Here is an 18,229-nt window from a genome sequence, read left to right on the forward strand (position 1 = left end):
CTCACTACGATCATTCCTTGACATACGTTAGTCAAATTTCGGATAAACATAGTGATCAGGCTATATTCATCCCAAATTTGATTACATATCTCGAGAACTAATCGTAGTGTCCAACTTTGTCTTAATACTTTTTGTATAGTTCTTATCATAAAAATATGTCATTGTATGCATGTATTTCGGATTTTTATAACCTAAAATAATCTATTTATGTGTAACAAAAATTTTAGGTACAAAAACTTTTGTCAGAGACTTTGAGTCCCTAAGCATTTATAGTTTGTATATCTTATGAGGTTCGATATACTTAGTTCACTATAAACATTGCTCTGATACCAATCTGTCACACCCCCAAACCGGAACGACGAAAACGTTCGGGGGCAGATGACTTCATGTGGTAACGTAACAAATGAATACATAGTAAAGAAATCAATACAACCATCATATATATAATTGAAAGTTTACATTTGTTTAAAAGTATACATGTTCAAAATCAATTACATTATGATGTCAAAATATGAAATTAAACTGGCGCCACAGCGTCCCTTCTTCAAAATCTGTTTGTTACCTGTAATTACTGAATCCCTGGGACATACAAGTAGTTTTGAAAGAGTAGATCAACATTTAAGCTGGTGAGTTTCATAAGTATTTAATGACAATGTTTGTATGAAATGAAATGTTTTTGTTCTTTGTTTGCACGTTCCTAGAAAATGCTATATTTTCTAGTAGTATAATTGTAACCTTCTTTCACGACAAATGCTTGTTTCTAGTAAATGTATGTAAGTATAAAGATTTCAATTTGTCTGACAAACTCCGTAAATCATTGTGTTTTTAATACCCCATGTGAGTTTTATAACCATGCTATTGACAAGGAATGCCTATACACAACGTTCTTCAGGCGTTGGAATGTTCTGATGTTTGTCACCCCAAAAGGTGGACTGTAGCTAACAGTCAGGGCGCGGGTTGTGAAGCCCGTATAGATCTATACACAAACACCATGTTCCCCCTCCAAAGGATTCTGGTATATAATACAGGACTTGAAATGTGTACTCGAACGTACGTGAAGTTAATGTCTCACAAAACTTAGTATAAAACAGATTTACGTATGAAAATGTTCGTTAGTCATTGTATATGAAAGTAGCTTATCGTAATAGTATTTCCATGTATGTAAAGTTCTTAGTATTCTCGTGAAACTATACCTATTATAGTTTTCTAAAAGTGTGTTTCATTTGTTAAATAAACCCTTAGTGAAAATGTTCACTTGTTATGAAAAGTGTAGTTTTTGTAGTGCCAAAACCGACACACCGAATGTAATATAAGCAAAGTATCTGATTTATATAAATACCTAAATCGTTTCTCATTTCAAAAGAAAAAATGTTGTTGTGTTATACTTTGCATATAAAAGATTTCCTTTGATAGTTTCAAATCGCATATGATTCCTTTGATAAAACGCGTAAAGTGAAAGTTTATATAACACCCGATAATAACCGAGTGTTTTACTTGTATTCCTCCCCCTTAAAAGCATGTAAAAGTACTCATAAAACATTTAAAACGTGAATTATAGGGGTATGAACTCACTTGTAAGATAAGAGGTTGCGAGATGAAAAACCGGATAGAGTTTCGGCTTGTGAAAGTGGATTTCCTCGGGATTCTCGGGAACCTCGGGGGCACGAACGACCTTCGGGACTCGAGAAAAGTGATTGGCGCTTTGGGGTAGTGCGGGAACGGAAATCGAGGCAATATTGTGAGAGAAATGAGAGAGATGGGGTGTTTTTCCCAGAACCCTCGCACCTCTAATTATAGGGGTCTGAGAAGCCTCGGTACGCGGGGCGTACTCGTGCGTCACGCGTGATCGAGTCCTCGACTGCCTCGCTTCGGATGGGACGGGTCGGATAGCTCGCATAGGGGCGACGTGGACGAACCGAGGCCAAGGCCTTCGCGTACGCGGGGTGTACGGGGTTACGCTGCGCGTAACTCGGATGAGTACGCTGACTCCCCCTTCGGATAATACCGGATTTTTGATTTAAATTTATATATATTCTATTTAATAAACTTCAAAAATTCATATCTTCTTCATACGAACTCCGTTTTCGACGTTCTTTATATCCCCGCGAAGGTGAGACCATACTCTACAACTTTCGTTTAGATTCCGTCGGCAAATTCCGAAATTATTTTTATTATTTATTTTTAAAAGGTCGCGGTAAGAAAATCTCTTTAGAAATTCATAACTCCTTTATCTGACGTCGGTTTTTGCCAGACTTTTTACCGCTGAAATACCATTGATGAGACCTTCGATTCTCGTTCAGGTCATTCCGGCCAAAAGTCGCTCGATCTCTGATTCGAGTTTTTAGTCGTCTGCCGTTAATCTGAACTTGAAAAATTCCTAACTTTCTTATACGAAGTCGGATTCGAGTGTTCTTTTTACGTACGATCATGGTTTAATAACATCTATCATAAAATGTAATTTAATTAGTGATTTTTGGATATTTTATTTTCGAAGTAAGTTTTATTACAACTAACGTGGTTACAATACTTGACTTTTTAGGTTGTTACATGTAGTTGAAATATCGGGTTGTCACAGATTGAAGAAGAGTCCAAAGAACCAATCGAAGAGGATCCCGAAGGGGAATCCAAAGAGGAACCCAAAGAGGAACCCGAAGAGGAACCCGAGGAAGAAGAAGAGGAGGAAGATGAAGAAGAAGAAGAGGAAGACATCGAGATAGACATGGATGAAGACGAAAGTGAAGAAGAACCAGAAGTCTTCAACCCTCCTTACATCGTGAGGGTGCCTGCAAACTGTTTTGGGTACAACGGGCCTGAGTCCTGTTGGGCAACAACGATCGAGAGGTGGAGCCGACAACAACGCCAACGGTCACCATATGTCTGTTGGGTTTTGAGCATTCTAACACTCCTAAGTGTACATGCAACCCTAAATACCTTGGATCTATGTTTTCTCTAATTATACATACAAATAAGAACTTCCAAGGTATTATCCTAATCTAGCATACAAATCAATGAATGTAACAAGATAGAATACATACCTTTTGATGTAGCTTGATGTCTTCAAGCTTTAAGAGCTTAGCCCCAATAGTGTGGAAGGCTCAAGTGGAATCACAAATCACCAAAAACACCTTGGAAGACTTTAGAGAATATGGATACTTGGTTCTCTCTAGTGAAATTGGCTAGCCCTTCTTGGTGTACCACACTAGTGCCAATTTCACCAACCAAGGACATCTTTATATAGTGTGGAGGATTAGGGTTAAACCCTAATACCCATGACCTTTCATTTCCTAGGATCCATGGGTTAAACACTCCATGGACTATCCATGAAAGCTTAGCCCAACCTAAATGAACTTGGCCCATTCCATATATATAAGAGTCCATATTTAATTAGTTCCTTTTGATCACTTAATTAATTATAAATTAATTCTTGATCAATACTAATTAAATAATATGATTCCATAATAATATATTATAACTTATAATATATTAATATGTAATCATAAACATATTATTCTCAAAAGATTATCCATATAAATTGTGTCGGTGAAGTGCAACCCAAATGGACCATGCCTGGTCGGGTCAAGTACATACCAAATATAGTTATGGACTTAGATATTAATCCAACAATGTCGACCAACGTGGTTACTATGACCTCAGCCACGAGGGACCAGCTAATAGAGCCCCCCAGTCATGACTCGACAGATAGCGATTATGGATGATTGCGGTAGGAAGACGACCGATTAGGTCCGGGAGCTAAGTGCCATCATAGAGTCTACCACTGTTCGCACCATAGACCTGGAACGAGACTCCCACAACAAAGACCAACTCATTTAGGACCTTCTCGCTGCTCGAGCAGAAGCAAGGGAGTATCGGGAATGATACATGGTGCTCGAGGAGAGAATGGTTGCAACCGAACGGAGGTTGGCAGAACTACAAGGCACGTCGACATCATCCCGGGCTCCATCAGGAAAGGATCATCGTGAGTAGAACTCGTTACTACTCACACATCTTCGTAGTATAGGTTTTCGAGCATGCGTTGGTGCTACTCTTTTGTATGTAGGTTGACCCTGCAACTAAGTGATCACACTATTCAAAGGGATTGTGTGCTGTTAAAACTATCTTTTGCATTGATGTAATGTAGACCTTTGTGAGGTCAAATTTTCTCAAAACAATATGTACTAAAAAGTTATCAATGAATTTGGCATGCATTTTACTTCATTGGATGTTGACATGAGATTTTACTATGTGGTATTACAAACATTTTACAACTGATAACTCTAAGATTTTTAAGTGTAGCTCGTTGTTATGTGTAATTAAAGCAACAATCAACCTAGAAATGGTGAGTCCGCCTTAGGACCTATTCCTTGTTTGGTTGTGGACTTAGGGAAGACTCATTAGTATCAACAACTTATTAAAATTTTAATTACACATAATTGGGACACATTGAGCGAATCTTAGGAGTGACTCAGACACGGAACCAAGCACATGACTCTGTTTGAGTCACCACTATTTAATTCATAAGTTTAATTGCATAAACTTTTCTGTGAATTACTTGTTAATGTAATAAAGTGGGGATATAATACAAATGAGATCAAACAAGTAAAACTCGACTCATTATTACTATTGAAGTCTTACCGCCTGTCATTTTAAAACTTATGACAGAACTATGCCACCAAAGAAAAGACCAAGACCTTCCAGCAGTGCAGCACCACTACATCCACCTCCACCACCACAATTTGATTCGGTGATGTTCCAGGCTACAGTAACAACAACTGTGGTGGCAGCTATGTTGCAAATCGGCACTAATGGCAATGGTGGATCTGGATCTGGTGCTACACCCTCTAACCAGGGTGACAGTTCGGGGCGCACAAAGGAATGCACCTACAAGGATTTCACAAATGGAAAATCCGATACCTTCGATGGGAGCGGGGTGTCATCATACTGATGCAATGGTTCGAAAGGACTGAAGCAGTCTTTGAAATCCGTGCTTGTCCCGAATCAAGCAAGGTCAAGTATGCAACACTCATTTTCACAAGTAGGGCTCTCACTTGGTGGAATGGCCGAGTTAAATCACTTACCCCCGCAGTGGCTAACTCCATAAGCTGGGAAGACTTGAAAGCGTTGATGCTAAAGGAGTACTACCCGAGGGGCGAGATAAAAAACTCTGGAACCTCAAGATGTCGGGCACAGATCTTGAAACTTACACTGCTCGGTTGAATGACCTAGCACTCCTCTGTCCAACAATGGTCACTCCAGAGGGGAAAAAGGTGGAACGATACCTCTGGGGGCTGTCATCCCAGATTCAAGTTAGTGTACTGTCATCGAAACCCGCTACATTTGAAAGTGCCAAGGAACTGGCACAACAACTTATCAATCACAGGGCTATCCGTTGTACCGTGTCCGCCACCACTGACCAAGAAAAAGGAGGGAATAACAAGAGGACGTTCTAGAACAATAGAAAGAAGCAACCGGCACAGGATCCCGCCAAGAAGCAACAGACTGTGGCTGTCCGTGCTGCCAGTACTGCTACTACTCCAGCACCACCGAAACAATATGCTGGAATGCTCCCTAAGTGCAACAAGTGCAACTTCCACCACACTGGTGCTTGTCGGGAAATGCACTGCAAAAACTATGATAGGAAGTGGCATATCGCTCGTTTCTGTAAAGCGCCAGCACGACCGATCAACCAAGTTGCCAATGCAGGGGCAAGCCAAACCTGCTATGGATGTGGTGAAGCAGGAAACTTCAGGAGGAACTGCCCCAAGGCACAAGCCCCTAATACTGGAGGTGTAGGGAGAGTCCTAGCGATAGGACATGAGGAAGCATTCAAGGATCCTACAGTAGTTATCGGTAGGTTTCTCCTCAATAACTCTTATGCATGCGTACTATTTGATAGTGGAGCGGAAAGGAGTTTCGTGAGCCACCAATTCAAACAATTACTTAAACAAAACCCCCAGTCATTAAAAGATTCATACGCCGTAGAAATGGAAAACGGAAAGGTTGAGCGCACTTATGATATATACGTAGGGTGTACCCTCACTTTAGATAACCATCCGTTCAAAATCGATCTAATGTCGATCACCATAAAAAGTTTCGACAACATCATTGGTATGGATTGTTTAAGTTTTCATCTTGCCGACATTCTATGTTATGAAAGGGCCATTCGCCTTAATCTGCCAAACAATGAAACCCTTCACATCTATGGCGATAAACCCAATGCAAATTTGCAAATTATCTCCTGTGTCAAAGCCCAAAAGTATCTCCAAAAGGAATACCATGCATTCTTAGCCCACGTCGTAGATAAGAAACAAAAGGTGAAAGACATCAAAGACATTCCCGAAGTATGGAACTTCCCTGATGTATTCCCAGAAGACCTGCTAGGTTTACCACTCGCACGACAAGTTGAATTCCGAATCGACTTAATTCCTGGAGCTACCCCTGTTGCCAAAACTCCGTACCGCCTAGCACCAACTTAAATGCAAGAACTGTCCTACCAGTTGAATGAAATATTGAGCAAAGAATTCATCAGATTGAGCTTTTCACCTTGGGGAGCACCAATCCTTTTTGTAAAGAAGAAGGACGGATCCTTTCGCATGTGCATCGACTATCGGGAATTAAACAAACTTACCATCAAGAACCGATATCCCCTACCCCGAATCGACGACCTCTTTGACCAACTTCAGGGAGTAAGTTATTTTTCAAAAATAGACTTGAGGTTGGGTTATAATCAACTATGAGTTCAAGAAGAAGATATCCCCAAGATGGCATTCAAAACTCACTATGGACACTACGAGTTTGTAGTGATGCCGTTCGGATTAACAAATGCGCTAGCAGTGTTCATGGATCTGATGAACCGAGTATGTCGACCCTTCCTACACAAATTCTTGATCATGTTCATCGATTATATCTTGGTCTATTCAAGGAGTGAAGAAAAGCACATGCAACACCTGCGACTACATCTGAAGACTCTAAGAGCCGATAAGCTTTATGCTAAGTTTTTGAAGTGCGAATTTTGGCTCCGAGAAGTGGGGTTCCTTGACCATGTGGTTAGAAAGAAAGGGATACATGTGGATCCCTCAAAAATCAAGGCTATCGAAAACTGGTCAGCACCTACAACGCCAACGGAGATCCGACAATTTTTAGGACTCGCGAGCTACTACCGAAGGTTCATACAAAAATTTTCCAAGATTGCTAAACCTCTTACCACTTTGACTTAGAAAAGTGTGATGTTCAAGTGGGAACATAAACAAGAAGCCGCCTTCCAAATGTTAAAACATGTCCTATGCAGCGCACCGATCTTATTCCTTCCAGAAGGAATTGATGACTTCATGGTGTATTACGATGCTTCAAATCAAGGCGTCAGATGCGTGCTCATGCAGAGAGGGAAGGTTATCGCTTACACGTCAAGACAACTTAAGACCCACAAAGTTAATTATACTACCCACAACCTCGAATTGGGAGGAGTAGTGTTCGCCTTAAAGATCTGGAGACACTACTTGTACGGCACAAAGTGTACCATTTTCACCGATCACATAAGTCTTCAGCATATCCTCAATCAAAAAGAGCTCAACATGCGACAAAGAAGATGGGTAGAGCTGCTGAACGATTACGAGTGCGAAATTCGCTATCATCCGGGAAAGGCCAATGTTGTAGTCGATGCCCTAAGCAGAAAGGAATATTCGGTTCGCTGGGTGAAGTCATTGATAATGACGATCGATTCACACTTGTTCACACAAATCAAGGAAGCTCAACTTGAAGCCTTGAAACCAGAAAACCTAGCAGGTGAGGCATTGAGAGGGATGGATAAAAACCTAGAAGTCAAGGAAGACGGAGCTCGCTACCTCATGAACCGGATCTGGACACCGAAGTTCGATAGGTTCCGTGATGTTGTCATGAACGAAGCACACAAGACACGATATTCCATCCACCCAGGTTCGGATAAGATGTATCTAGACCTCAAGAAGTTGTACTGGTGGCCGAACATGAAAGTTGAGATTGCTACCTATGTGGGCAAGTGTCTGACTTGTGCCAAGGTCAAGGTAGAATACCAGAAGCAATCTGGACTACTACAACAGCCGGATATACCCGAGTAGAATTGGGAACGGATAACCATGGACTTCATAACCAAGCTGCCTAAGACATCGGGTGGCATTGACACCATATGGGTAATCGTAGACAAATTGACCAAGTCTACGCACTTCCTACCAATAAAGGAAGCCGACAAGATGGAGAAGTTAACCAAGACGTACATGAAGGAGATTGTGTGACTGCATGGTGTACCAATATCCATTATCTCCGACCGAGATAGGAGATTCACCTCGCGATTTTGGCAGTCCCTACAGAAATCTCTGGGAACTAGGCTAGACATGAGTACAACCTACCATCCACAAACCGACGGGCAGAGCGAGCGCACCATATAGAAATTAGAAGACATGTTGAGAGCCTGTGTGATAGACTTTGGTAAGGCATGGGATACCCATTTACCGGTTATCGAATTCTCCTATAATAAAAACAATCACACTAGCCCTCACTGGTCCTAAAATCATAAGGGAGACCACGGAAAAGATAGTCCAAATTCGGGAAAGACTGAAGGCGTCTCGTGATCGAAAAAAGAGTTACGCATACAAGCGACGCAAACCCTTGGAATTCCAGGTCGGAGATCGGGTACTACTGAAGGTTTCCCCTTGGAAAGGAATGATACGTTTCAGTAAACGTGGGAAACTAAACCCGAGGTACATCAGACCGTTTGAAATCCTTTCCAGGATTGGTCCCGTGGCATACAAACTCTGATTACCACAAGAACTTAATAACGTACACCCTACCTTCCATGTATCAAACTTGAAAAGTGCCTATCCGATGAGACTGTAGTGATACCTCTCGACGAAATTGAACTAAATGAGAGTCTCCATTTCGTTGAAGAACAAGTCGAAATCATGGATCGAGTGATCAAGCGAACAAAACGGAGTCGTATTCCCATCGTATAGGTCCGCTGGAATGCTAAACGGGGACCTGAGTTCACCTGGGAACGTGAAGATCAAATGAAACAAAAATACTCGCATCTCTTCCCAAACTCTTGAAGTCCCAGCCAAAACATAAATTTCGGGACGAAATTCCCTCTAATGGGGGGATGATGTGACAATATTAAATTTCGGGTCAAGTCAAAGTCAAACAATGTCAACAAGTCAAACCAGACGACTCAATTAGCCCTTGTATATTAGGGTTTACATTGTGTATTTACTAAGCAACCCGCTATTTTAATGAGAAAACATCAATTGGAAAATTCATATGTTTGAATTTCCATAGCCATGGTAATACTAAACATTGAACCAAATCGATAAAACACTATTACACACTCATCGAGAGTGTGTAGGACACTAAAACATGGCTTAATGGGGTCTACGGACCTTGCCTTGTGAAGCCGGACACTCAAAAAGGTCATAAACGAAACCTCCCTCAATTGTATTCACTCTATCTCTCTCTATTTCAAATCTCTCTCAAAAGTTCCCGTAACTTTTCATAGTCTTTCGGGCCATCCCAACCTTAATCGGGTAAAAAGCGGCTTGAAACAGGGTAAAGATGAGTAAAACAGCCTTAAGGAGCCGAAACTCCTCTTAGAGGCCGAAACCTCTTAGCAACCGAAACCCTAGCGTTGAACCCTCTTGGTCGCCGAAACCCTAGGATCGAAACCAAGAAGTAGCCGAGAGACAGCCGAAACCGAGACCTGCTGATGTACCGAGGCTCTTCGAGGACCGAAACCCTAGAACCAAGACCTTGAGAGCCGAACCCACTGAGGATCAAAACCCGCCGAACCGAACCTCGCTTTTTCAGCTCCGCCTTCGAACTTTCGGTTCTTTCTTTCTCTTCTCTTGGTCCCTTCTCTACTTTTGGTCTCCTTGTGCAACCGAACCACACTTTCGGTTCTCAACTTCTTAAGGACCGAGACCTCACGACTTCGGCCAGAAATTCAAAAATTTGCCATTTTTGCCTGATTTTCAATATTTTTAGCATTTTAACCCCGTTTTTCATCATTTTAAATTGGGATTCTCACCTTTATTTTAACATATTAAGACCCATATGTCTTAATTATTCACGTTTTTAATGAAAATCTTATCCAAGATTTAGTGGTTGGAGTAATAAAGGTGGAGTGTTGACTTTCCTTTAGCTTATGACACAAGCAACCCCTCACACCCACTCCTTGACCAGCCACACTCCTTCTACTATGCCTAGGTCTTGTCAATGTACTTTTTAAACATTTACAACGTTTTCCAACATTATTAGAGCTGGAACATCACTCCACACTCCTCACTTCACTCATTTCTCTCATTTTACCAAAAGATCAAACACAACTTTCTCTCACTTTCTCTCTCTAAAAATTTGAGATTTAAGGCTGAACATCAAGCCTTCATACACTATTGGTAAGTATAATTCATCCTCCTTGTGATAATTACACTTCGTTTTACTCAAATCATAGGTTGCTTGCACAAACTCCATCATTATTGTGTTAGATTCTTGAATATTCAATGTAATCCTTCAAGTGTTCTTGAGTTGAACACTTCTCTTCTCCAACATCCATCCACAAAAATTATTCAATGTGAGTTCATACCCCTATATTTTCATATTTTATTATGTTTTAAGGGGGGAGGGGGGGGGGGGAGAATACAAGTTAAATCACCAAGAGCACAACTAAATGTTTCTAACAACTTTCATCAGAAACGTTGGACTCCATTCACAGACTGTTTTGGTCAACTAAAACATTTTAGATTCCAAAACTGTACAAGGTACAAGTAGTTCAAGCTCTTAGCTTTAAAATGGATACTTTCACATCTCTATACGATTTTTCTACAATTTATGGTGATTTTTACAAAACAACCTATCATTTCAAAAACCAATCTGGAGGTCACTAAAAATCATGGGAAAATTTATGAACACACTAGACTCATTTTCCAAACTCCCAGAATTTACAGATTCTGATTTGGATCTATTATGAATTTTCTATAAATTTTCTAAGAACAGTAATGGAATCTGTGAATAACAGAAAAATATTAACAGTTTCATTTCACCTTGTACCATGTCGAGCAAGGTGTACATCTTTATGTGAATATATGTTATTATAAATAAATGACATTTTGTCTTGATATATAGACATTCATCAGTTAATAAATGGATATTGATACATATATCAAAGATAACAAATTGTTATAATCAAAGTACATCCATTTCATACGAACATTTGAATGAACTATGTTAAATATAGTTTACGTACATTACCACTACTACCCTTGTTTCGATAAACTATAATATGTATAATTTATGATACGTTACATAACACACTCATACAAAAAGGGTACATTTATACAAAAAGGGATTTTCATCACATTACACATAAATTCGTCAATGACTTTGTGAGACATTCGCTTCATATTTACCACTAAGTCATGTATTATAACTAGAGTATCCTAGAGGGAGAGCATGATAGTTGTATACATATCTATATTGGGATTGACAAACCCACACCTTAACTGCATGCAACAGTTAGACCGATAGGTCTGGGGTGACAAATGTCATAACATTTCCAACGCCTGAAGAATGTCGTCTTAGGCCAACTAGGTCATTGCATGGTTATAATAACTCACAGAAAGTATTAACAAACATAAGAATTTATGGGAATTTCATTGAATTTAAATGCATTTATGTCAATTTAAAGTTACATTATTCTCTATAAGTAAGAAAGGTTACTTATACATTTCGGTCTCCGAATATAATACTACATTAACCATTTTAAGGAAAATATCGGATTTCTCTGGAACAAACATGACATTTACAAGAGAAAGGATTTTATCAAGTTTAAAACAAAAGCTTTTGAACTCAGCAACCTTTGTGTTGACACTTTTTCAAACAACTTGTATTCTCAGGAAATCACTAAACAGGTAACGAAGTGCATTTTAAGGATGGGACGTTAAGGCATCAATATTTCATATTTTGTCAACATATTGTAATTGTTTTTGAAACATGTAATTAATACAATGATGTAACTCTTTTAATTATATATATGTTGGTTGTGTTTGCTTGAATTACTATTGCCATTGTGGTTATGATACTATACATGAAGTCCTCCACCCTCGGACTTTTCCGCCATCCTTGGTTTGGGGGTGTGACAAAGAGGATCCCTCAAGAGACTTTCCCTTGTGACCCTTGGAAGGGGTATTCCTCTTCTTTCCCTTGCCTTGCCCAATTTCTAAGACTGGAGTAGTAGTAGGAGTGGTAACAACATTCTTACCTTTGAGACTACTTTTAGCAGTCCTCAAAAGTCCTTGAAGTTTGCTAAGTGTGACCTACTCCTTGTTCATATGATAGGTCATGCAAAACTGATCATAACATGGAGGTAAGGTATGTAGAATAATATCTATAGCAAGCTCCTCATCAAAGTTCACATTCAACTTAAGCAAACAGTCCACAAATCTTTTCATTTTCTACAAGTGGGCCGTAATGGATTCTCCATCCTTTATTTTTGTTGTTATCATGTAGGTGATTATTTCATACCTCTCTTGCCGTGCACTCTGATGGTATCTTTCCATCAAGTCTTGGTGCATTTCAAAAAGGTGGAAGTCCTCATAGGACTTTTGGAGTTCTGCTATCATTGTAGCCAACATGATGCAGGACACCTTAGTGACATCCTTCTCATGGGTAGTGTACTCAGCAATCTCCTCGGGAGTAGCAGACAACTCATCAGTGACCTTTAGCTCCTGTTCAAGGACATATTCCTTGTCCTCGTAGCGTTTGACCATCCTGATGTTCCTAATCCAATCATTGCTCCATCGAAGATGAATCTCCCACAAAGGTTCATAAGAGAGTAGGAGCCGGTAGGATTTGAGCAGAAGCATTATTGGAAGACATCTGAAAAAGAAGAAAGACAAAGTTTAGATTAGATATTAAGTCCTTAATATAACACCCAATAATGAAATATTAATGCTAGGACCCAACACAATATTTTACAATTTGGAAGAGCGATGCTGTAATCCAAGTTGCAAAATATTTGAAGGTAGGTAAATGATGATTTAACAATTTCCACCATGAAAAATGAAATTGATTTATTAGGTTTTAGATGAATTGAAATTCATAGATTCTTTTTGAGACTCATTGAACTTTTCAATGGCATGTTTGAATCTCGATTATGCCTTCAAGTTTATGACTGGGATATCGAGGATCACAAACAAGATGTGAATAACCATACAAATATACTTTGTACTCTTAATGTCATTTATCACCTAACCGATGGGCCAGTTAATCACACACGCTCCATCGATCTATGACAAACAGTAAGATACCCTTTTCCACCTTTACTAGTCCATGTTAGTGTATCGGTTAACCATGCACGCTCCATTAACGACTTGACAAGATGCAAAGTGTAATTTCATGGGTTAGCATCAATTTCACATTTTCCTAAAGTAACTAAGATTGAGAATTTATAAAACATTTAGTTACTTTATAATTATCATTATATTAATGAGAATTAATGTCCTATCCTACCCGTTCGGCTAACGACCCTCCACCAGTCAAGGAAGCGGTGAGTGAGAGTGGACACCCATTAAACCACCATTTTATAGGCAGTAACCTTATACCCCCTTTATAGAACGGCTTCGTGAATGAGGTCTACTAACGGTAAGACTGACTTGTTCTTATACACACAACGCACACACACATACACACACACATATATATATATATATATATATATATATATATATATATATATATATATATATATATATATATATATATTATTAAATTTTAAACTTTTAAAAGTCTAGGGTTTGGAATTAAAGTATTCATGTGTGACTTTACAAATTCCAAAACTTGAGGGCATGTTTTGAAACTCTTCAAAGACTTTTCAACTTCATAACATATGAGTTTAATGGTTGTTAAAATGAGACTTTTCATTTTTCTATAACCTATGACTTTTAATGATCCATTTAAATGAATTTTTTTTGGAATTCCATAACTTGAGGACAAGTTATGAAGTCCATTATAATCATCAAGAACAAGAATTCAACTAACAAGTATGTTCAAGTTCTAGATTAAACTCATATGAACAAGGTAATTCGAATCAAACAAATTCCATGTAATTAGACTAATCATATAAACTAATACAAAACATGAAATTTTGACAATCACCTTTCAAATGGATGAGCATGATCATTACCATATCTTAAAAAGCATATATATTTTTTTGATTCAAAATAGTTTGGGGTAATGATCCTATCCATTCGGGGCCAATAATTTTTTTTCTGTACTCTGCCCAGCCAAATCGGTGAGTCCATGAACCTGACTCGTCGAGTAGCTCATTTTGTACATGGACTCGTTGAGTCCATTAGTGGACTCGGCGAGTTCATTATTCAGAATGCATAAAACTCGATTGTTTCAACTTCAAACAATAAGTAGCATCAAGTATAATTGAAAAGAAGCCTAGGATTTGATACAACTGAAGGGTTTTGAGGAATCTAACACTCCTAGGATGTACATACAATCATAAATACATTTGATCTATTTTTTCTCTATTATACATGTAAACTTGAAGTTACATAACATACCTTATGTTGCAGCTTATTCCTTGGAGCTTTACGAGCTTAGCACCAATAGTGTGAATGCCTCAAGTGGAATCACAAATCACCACTAACACTTGGAAACTTGAAAGAGGACTCTCTCTAGCTCACAAAATCGGCCATACTCTTGTGTATACTCTAGGTGCTAATTTCTAGAACCAAAGGGCTTCTTATATAGTGTGGTTACATTAGGGTTACACCATGTAAACCCTAATGTGCATGACTTTCCACATTCCTCATGATCCATGGGTTTTAACCTCCATGGAGTATCCATGGGTCATCACATGGGTGAAGCCCAACATAAGGAATCATAGATCATTAGCCCACATTATAAGAATGAATGATTAACACAATCAATCCCTATATGTTTATTTAGTCTCTTTTGACCACAAAATCAATTCTTTATCAATACCAATTAAATAATATGATTTCATATTAATATATTATAACTTACAATATATTAATAAATTATACATATCCTCTTCTCAAGGTCCAAATGGTTCGGGTGAAGTGCAACCCAAATGGACCATGCTAAACCGGGTCAAGTACATACCCAATATAGTTATGGACTTAGACACTTTATCCAACATATTTAACTCCTATGCTCTATCAAATACATCCAAAGCTGCTCCTAATGTACTGCTCTACTCGAATTATCTGAAAATGGTATAAAAACACTAGCACTAAAAGAATTCAAAGAAAGACAAGCTGAACATTATTTAAGCTAATGCACATGAAATAATATAAAATATGATGCTTAATGCTAATAAAAACTACCCTAAATGATGCATAAAATGGAATCTATCAATGCCACTCTTGGAGATAATGACACTCTTATATATAATGACACTCTTGGTTATAATTCCACTCCTCGAATATGATGGTAATCTTTAGGAAGGAGCATCAGAAGTATTTCCATGCATAAGGTGCCACGTAGTGACAAGGTGCCACTCAATGGCACCTGATGCACCGTCATTGCACCTTGTAGAAGTACTATGAAGAAGAGGTGCCACCAAGTGACATGGTGCTACTCAATGACACCTAATATGCCATCATGGAACCTCGAAGAAGAACCATGCACAAAAGCTTCTTGGCAGATTGTGATTGGTTGACCCCTTTCATGGCACTATGGATTAATGGGCTTGGCCCATTAGGGTTTTAGGTCTAATTCCTAGTCTATAAATATGGATGCCTCTAGTAATTTGTTTGTGTCTTGAGTTCTAGTGAGTCGGTGAATCTTTACTGAACTATACTTGTAACCTTTGCTTGAGAACTCATAAATAAAGAATAATGTTCTCCTGCCGATGGACGTAGGTCACCTTGACCGAATCATGTAAATATCATGTCATGTGTCCTTGCAGTTTCATGTTTTATCCGCTTTACTTCCTAACAAGTGCCTAATTGCTCGAACAACCCTACACATTATCCGACTGATCACACATGTTTAATTGCTAAGAACTATCCATACAAGTTACGTTCTTGGGAGGTTAGATAATTTCTTAATAACCGGAGTTTGCCTTCATACAAGTCGCCTACTCGGGTTGTTCAAACGGTACCAGGCTAGTATCAGACTTACCAAACATAACACTGTTGTTAGTATTTGCTCTCTTAATGTGGCAAGACCATGCATGTCAAACAAAATTTCCGCCTTGTACACTAGTCGTATGCACAGTCTCCTTCAAATAAAGCCATTTTTATTTTAAATAGACGATTGTCCATGCCGTGGACCCACTCACCCTATCTGCGCATGTAGTTATTGGAGGTGGTCTGTTGTTACCCATAATCACTCCAATGCTACCACTCTTTGGGATAAGATGGTCTTCGTAAAACCAAGCATTGCTTGTGTGTGTGTGGCTTGTACTTCCCATTGCTGAACTTGACCTGGAGTAAATGTAGGCACAACAGAAAGCCTTGGTCGTAGGATATGGTGGTGGTGATGTATGGTGGTTGAACATGCATAATTGGTTGTTGGGACCAATTACCGCCCTTGATCATCTATGACATAACTGTGGTTACTGAATCTAGCTTAAATGTGGTGTTAACGAGAGCAAAAAGTAGAGTAATGGGTTGCGTAGGTGGTGGTGGTGCTGGTTGTTACACCATCAACATAAGTGCCATTAATTACGCATGCATCTGTTCGGCAATGACGTCTCTGATAACATAATGGCCAATTCTTGTTTCATCCTTTCAAAATGATCCGTTGAGTGTTTCTAGTTGTTCTAGTTATGCCCAATCATCTTGTTTATGGTACCTTGTTTAAGTTGCTTGAATCAACCTTGCGTTCCATGGCTAGGAACGCCAACTCTAATACCAATTTGTAGGGTTTCAAAGCATTCCATGGATGATGATAATGTGCCCCTTTGATGAAGTGTAGGTTAAAAGCACAAGACTTGTCTTTTCGCTATAAATAGTCATGTATTATTCATTATTAGGGTTAAGAGTGAGGCAAAATGTAGCTGCCACGTGTGGTTTCTTATGTAGTCTTAGATTCTTTAGTCTATGCTGAAAGTGTAATTTATTCCTCATATTAATTTGAATAAATCGAATGATTATTCGACATAATCTTCATGTATGTGTTTGTTCTTATTTTCCGTATCTTGTTCATCAAATCTCAATTAGGGTTTTCATCCCAACAAGTGGTATCAGAGCGGGTCTTTGAAGATCTATTGATTTTTGAAGTATCGGTTCTTGGTTTGGTGGTTTTCTGCACAAGTTATTAAAGATTATTGGTGTTTTGGCGTCTTGGAATCAGAATTCAGTTTAACCTACTGTTCATGAAGACTTATGGTGTTTGCTTTGTTCATCTGGGTAAAATTTTAATCCTGTTCGTATTTTATTCATACTTTCTGTTCGATTTTTTAGTCCAAAATCAATCTACTATATTTATTTTGATTTGGCCCAGGGATTTGGTACTTTACTGTGCATCCGATTATCTCAAGCCCAAATTCAATTTGTCATTGTTCGTTTTATCTCAAATCATCACTCGTGGTTTGTCTTCCTTGATGTTCTTCACTGTTTCACGATTATCGATATTGTTCAGAGGATTCAATTTGAAGCCTTAATCTCTTTTTGGTTAATCGATTCAAGCTCCTTTATGAATCACGATTCTCATGATGTCAATCTTTGATTAAATTTATTCATTATTTAATTGATTTTTGCTTTCCAATTGAATCACTTTCGTCTTCAAAATCATCTAGCAATTCGTGGATTTATCCAGACTTGTCGTTCAACTGAGATTGTCGATTTCATCATAAATTTGAGTCGATGATATGAGCAACTGATATCTATTGTTTTTTTATTATCATTCCAAAGTGGTTCATATTTGTTGATTTTGGTAATCTCGATATATACAAAACAATATATGTGTTGAAGAATCAATTTCTGGTAGATCTGTGGTTGTGTATAGTCATCAAACTCGATTGCAATTTCGAAAGTAAATCGGAATGAAGATTGTTGATTTGCGTATAGATGATGAGAAGGTATTCATTAATCTGGTCTTGTAATCGTTTCATCAGCACTAATAGCAGACTTGCAATGATTGTCTCGCAATCGGAAAGACGGTCTCGTTGTTTACTGATGTTCTCACATAAAGAATAATTTCTTGTCTTTCAAATATAAACGAGTCTCTTAAT

This window comes from Lactuca saligna, chromosome 4 (genome assembly GCF_052625555.1).
Source record: "Lactuca saligna cultivar CGN05327 chromosome 4, ASM5262555v1, whole genome shotgun sequence".
Classification (NCBI taxonomy): domain Eukaryota; kingdom Viridiplantae; phylum Streptophyta; class Magnoliopsida; order Asterales; family Asteraceae; genus Lactuca; species Lactuca saligna.